The following is a 6,000-nucleotide window of genomic DNA, read 5'->3' on the forward strand; positions in this document are numbered from 1 at the left end:
AGAGGCATTCCAATTGCCCTGCCAAGCCTCGAGGAGAATCCCGAGTTGTCCCTCGCAACTAGGCAGGAGTCCTGACGTCGCTGAACAAACACGTGGGTGGAAGGGCCATCCCCGTCGTAACTCGAGAATATACCCCAGGTTCCCGCTGCAACTCGAGAAAAGCCATGAGTGTTCCCCCTCGCCGCGAGATGAGGCCCGATTCCCCTGCACTGCGTGCAGAGCAGTTCCGTGTTGCACATCACACATGAAAGGAGCCTTGATTTCCTTGATGGCACTCCAGAGAAACCCCAAGAACACTGTTTCAAGGCTAGAGGGATCCAGAGGTCACTGTAGCAACACGAAAGAGCTCCGTGGACCAAGAATCAACTCGAGATGAGAGGTTCGTCCCTGGATTCGACTCCAGAGGAATACCACCTTACCATAAGCACCTCAAGAGAAGGCTTCTCTCAGCTCTAGGTATGTGAGAGGGACCCTGAGTTTGCGGCCTCAAGTGGAATGGACACTGTGATGCCCTGGCTCGAAATAAGGCTGGATATCCCTGCAGTGACTTGAATGCAGGCTCGTCTTGCATCTCCCAAGACGAAAGGATGTCTTAATCCCCTGTGGAGAACACAGAGAAAGACCTAGTTCCCACCTCATCGCGACCGGAGGCCTCACATCCTTTGAAAACTCCAGAGGTACGCGGAGATCAGTGCCTCCAAAGGAGACGATGCCTGACTCCTCGTGAAACTTGATAGGAGTCCCAGGATTCCTGTGGCACGTGGAAAGGGACCCTTGGTCTCCCACCTCAGCTGGAGAGGCGTCCCAATTGCCCTGCCAAGCCTCGAGGAGAATCCCGAGTTGTCCCTCGCAACTAGGCAGGAGTCCTGACGTCGCTGAACAAACACGTGGGTGGAAGTGCCATCCCCGTCGTAACTCGAGAATATACCCCAGGTTCCCGCCGCAACTCGAGAAAAACCATGAGACTTCCCCCTCGCCGCGAGATGAGGCCCGATTCCCCTGCACTGCGTGCAGAGCAGTTCCGTGTTGCACATCACACATGAAAGGAGCCTTGATTTCCTTGATGGTACTCCAGAGAAACCCCAAGAACACTGTTTCAAGGCTAGAGGGATCCAGGGATCACTGTAGCAACACAAAAGAGCTCCGTGGACCAAGAATCAACTCGAGATGAGAGGTTCGTCCCTGGATTCGACTCCAGAGCAATACCACCTTACCACAAGCACCTCAAGAGGAGGCTTCTCTCTGCTCTACGTATGTGAAAGGGACCCTGAGTTTGCGGCCTCAAGTCGAATGGACACCGCGATGCCCTGGCTCGAAATAAGGCCGGATATCCCTGCAGTGACTTGAATGCAGGCTCGTCTTGCATCTCCCAAGACGAAAGGATGTCTGAATCCCCTGTGGAGACCACAGAGAAAGACCTAGTTCCCCACCTCATCGCGACCGGAGGCCTCACATCCTTTGAAAACTCCAGAGGTACGCGGAGGTCAGTGCCTACAAAGGAGACGATGCCTGACTCCTCGTGAAAGTTGATAGAAGTACCAGGATTCCTGTGGCACGTGGAAAGGGACCCTTGGTCTCCCGCCTCAGCTGGAGAGGCGTCCCAATTGCCCTGACAAGCCTCGAGGAGAATCCCGAGTTGTCCCTTGCAACTAGGCAGGAGTCCTGACGTCGCTGAACAAACACGTGTTTGGAAGTGCCATCCCCGTCGTAACTCGAGAATATACCCCAGGTTCCCGCCGCAACTCGAGAAAAACCATGAGACTTCCCCCTCGCCGCGAGATGAGGCCCGATTCCCCAGCACTGCGTGCAGAGCAATTCCGTGTTGCACATCACACATGAAAGGAGCCTTGGTTTCCTTGATGGCACTCCAGAGAAACCCCAAGAACACTGTTTCAAGGCTAGAGAGATCCTGAGGTCACTGTAGCAACACGAAAGAGCTCCATGGACCAAAAATCAACTCGAGATGACAGGTTAGTCCCTGGCTTCGACTCCAGAGGAATACCACCTTACCACAAGCACCTCAAGAGTAGGCTTCTCTCAGCTCTATGTATGTGAGAGGGACCCTGAGTTTGCGGCCTCAAGTGGAATGGACACCGCGATGCCCTGACTCGAAATAAGGCCGGATATCCCTGCAGTGACTTGAATGCACGCTCGTCTTGCATCTCCCAAGACGAAAGGATGTCTGAATCCCCTGTGGAGACCACAGAGAAAGACCTAGTTCCCCACCTCATCGCCACCGGAGGCCTCACATCCTTTGAAAACTCCAGAGGTACTCGGAGATCAGTGCCTCCAAAGGAGACGATGCCTGACTCCTCGTGAAACTTGATAGGAGTCCCAGGATTCCTGTGGCACGTGGAAAGGGACCCTTGGTCTCCCGCCTCAGCTGGAGAGGCGTCCCAATTGCCCTGCAAAGCCTCGAGGAGAATCCCGAGTTGTCCCTCGCAACTAGGCAGGAGTCCTGACGTCGCTGAAGAAACACGTGGGTGGAAAGGCCATCCCCGTTGTAACTCGAGAATATACCCCAGGTTCCCGCCGCAACTCGAGAAAAGCCATGAGACTTCCCCCTCGCCGCGAGATGAGGCCCAATTCCCCTGCAATGCGTGCAGAGCAATTCCATGTTGCACATCACACATGAAAGGAGCCTTGATTTCCTTGATGGCACTCTAGAGAAACCCCAGGAATAATGTTTCAAGGCTAGAGGGATCCTGAGGTCACTGTAGCAACACGAAAGAGCTCCGTGGACGAGAAATCAACTCTAGATGACAGGTTAGTCCCTGGCTTCGACTCCAGAGGAATACCACCTTACCACAAGCACCTCAAGAGGAGGCTTCTCTCAGCTCTAGGTATGTGAGAGGGACCCTGAGTTTGCGGCCTCATGTGGAATGGACACCGCGATGCCCTGGCTCGAAATAAGGCCGGATATCCCTGCAGTGACTTGAATGCAGGCTCGTCTTGCATCTCCCAAGACGAAAGGATGTCTAAATCCCCTGTGGAGACCACAGAGAAATACCTACTTCCCCACCTCATGGCGACCGGTGGCTTCACATCCTTTGAAAACTCCAGAGGTACGCGGAGATCAGTGCCTCCAAAGGAGACGATGCCTGACTCCTCGTGAAACTTGATAGGAGCCCCAGGATTCCTGTGGCTCGTGGAAAGGGACCCTTGGTCTCCCGCCTCAGCTGGAGAGGAGTCCCAATTGCCCTGCCAAGCCTCGAGGAGAATCCCGAGTTGTCCCTCGCAACTAGGCAGGAGTCCTGACGTCGCTGAAGAAACACGTGGTTGGAAGGGCCATCCCCGTCGTACCTCGAGAATATACCCCAGGTTCCCGCCGCAACTCGAGAAAAGCCATGAGACTTCCCCCTCGCCGCGAGGTGAGGCCCGATTCCCCTACACTGCGTGCAGAGCAATTCCATGTTGCACATCACACATGAAAGGAGCCTTGATTTCCTTGATGGCACTCCAGAGAAACCCCAAGAACACTGTTTCAATGCTAGAGGGATCCTGAGGTCACTGTAGCAACACGAAAGAGCTCCGTGGACCAAAAATCAACTCGAGATGAGAGATTAGTCCCTGGCTTTGACTCCAGAGGAATACCACCTTACCACAAGCACCTCAAGAGGAGGCTTCTCTCAGCTCTAGGTATGTGAGAGGGACCCTGAGTTTGCGGCCTCAAGTGGAATGGACACCACGATGCCCTGGCTCGAAATAAGGCCGGATATCCCTGCAGTGACTTGAATGCAGGCTCGTCTTGCATCTCCCAAGACGAAAGGATGTCTGAATCCCCTGTGGAGACCACAGAGAAAGACCCAGTTCAACACCTCATGGCGACCGGAGGCCTCACATCCTTTGAAAACTCCAGAGGTACGGGGATATCAGTGCCTCCAAAGGAGACGATGCCTGACTCCTCCTGAAACTTGATAGGAGTCCCAGGATTCCTGTCGCACGTGGAAAGGGACACTTGGTCTCCCGCCTCAGCTGGAGAGGAGTCCCAATTGCCCTGCCAAGTCTCGAGGAGAATCCATAGTTGTCCCTTGCAACTAGGCAGGAGTCCTGACGTCGCTGAACAAACACGTGTTTGGAAGGGCCATCCCCGTCGTAACTCGAGAATATACCCCAGGTTCCCGCCGCAACTCGAGAAAAACCATGAGACTTCCCCCTCGCCGCGAGATGAGGCCCGATTCCCCTGAACTCCATGCAGAGCAATTCCGTGTTGCACATCAAACATGGAAGGAGCCTTGATTTCCTTGATGGCACTCCAGAGAAACCCCAAGAACACTGTTTCAAGGCTAGAGGGATCCTGAGGTCACTGTAGCAACACGAAAGAGCTCCGTGGCACAAAAATCAACTCGAGATGAGAGGTTAGTCCCTGGCTTCGACTCCAGAGCAATACCACCTTACCACAAGCACCTCAAGAGGAGGCTTCTCTCAGCTCTAGGTATGTGAGAGGGACCCTGAGTTTGCGGCCTAAAGTGGAATGGACACCGCGATGCCCTGACTCGAAATAAGGCCGGATATCCCTGCAGTGACTTGAATGCAGGCTCGTCTTGCATCTCCCAAAATGAAAGGATGTCTGAATCCCCTGTGGAGACCATAGAGAAAGACCTAGTTCCCCACTTCATCGCGACCGGAGGCCTTACATCCTTTGAAAACTCCAGAGGTACGCGGAGATCAGTGCCTCCAAAGGAGACGATGCCTGACTCCTCGTGAAACTTGATAGGAGTCCCAGGATTTCTGTGGCACGTGGAAAGGGACCCTTGGTCTCCCGCCTCAGCTGGAGAGGCGTCCCAATTGCCCGGCCAAGCCTCGAGGAGAATCCCGAGTTGTCCCTCGCAACTAGGCAGGAGTCCTGAAGTCGCTGAAGAAACACGTGTGTGGAAGGGCCATCCCCGTCGTAACTCGAGAATATACCTCAGGTTCCCGCCGCAACACGAGAAAAACCATGAGACTTCCCCCTCGCCACGAGATGAGGCCTGAGTCCCCTGCACTGCGTGCAGAGCAATTCCGTGTTGCACATCACACATGAAAGGAGCCTTGATTTCCTTGATGGCACTCCAGAGAAACCCCAAGAACACTGTTTACAGGCTAGAGGGATCCTGAGGTCACTGTAGCAACACGGAAGAGCTCCGTGGACCAAAAATCAACTCGAGATGAGAGGTTAGTCCCTGGCTTCGACTCCAGAGGAATACCACCTTACCACAAGCACCTCAAGAGGAGGCTTCTCTCAGCTCTAGGTATGTGAGAGGGACACTGATTTTCCGGCTTCAAGTGGAATGACCCCGCGATGCCCTGACTCGAAATAAGGCCGGATATCCCTGCAGTGATTGAATGCAGGCTCGTCTTGCATCTCCCATGACGAAAGTATAACTGAATCCCCTATGGAGACCACAGAGAAAGACCTAGTTCACCACCTCATGGCGACCGGAGGCCTCACATCCTTTGGAAACTCCAGAGGTACGGGGAGATCAGTGCCTCCAAAGGAGACGATGCCTGACTCCTCCTGAAACTTGATAGGAGTCCCAGGATTCCTGTGGCACGTGGAAAGTGACACTTGGTCTCCCGCCTCAGCTGGAGAGGCGTCCCAATTGCCCTGCAAAGCCTCGAGGAGAATCCCGAGTTGTCCCTTGCAACTAGGCAGGAGTCCTGACGTCGCTGAACAAACACGTGGGTGGAAGGGCCATCCCCGTCGTACCTCGAGAATATACCCCAGGTTCCCGCCGCAACTCGAGAAAAACCATGAGACTTCCCCCTCGCCGCGAGCTGAGGCCCGATTCCCCTGAACTGCATGCAGAGCAATTCCGTGTTGCACATCAAACATGGAAGGAGCCTTGATTTCCTTGATGGCACTCCAGAGAAACCCCAAGAACACTGTTTCAAGGCTAGAGGGATCCTGAGGTCACTGTAGCAACACGAAAGAGCTCCGTGGGCCAAAAATCAACTCGAGATGAGAGGTTAGTCCCTGGCTTCGACTCCAGAGGAATACCACCTTACCACAAGCACCTC

This window comes from Cervus elaphus, chromosome 22, assembly GCF_910594005.1.
Source record: "Cervus elaphus chromosome 22, mCerEla1.1, whole genome shotgun sequence".
NCBI lineage: Eukaryota > Metazoa > Chordata > Mammalia > Artiodactyla > Cervidae > Cervus > Cervus elaphus.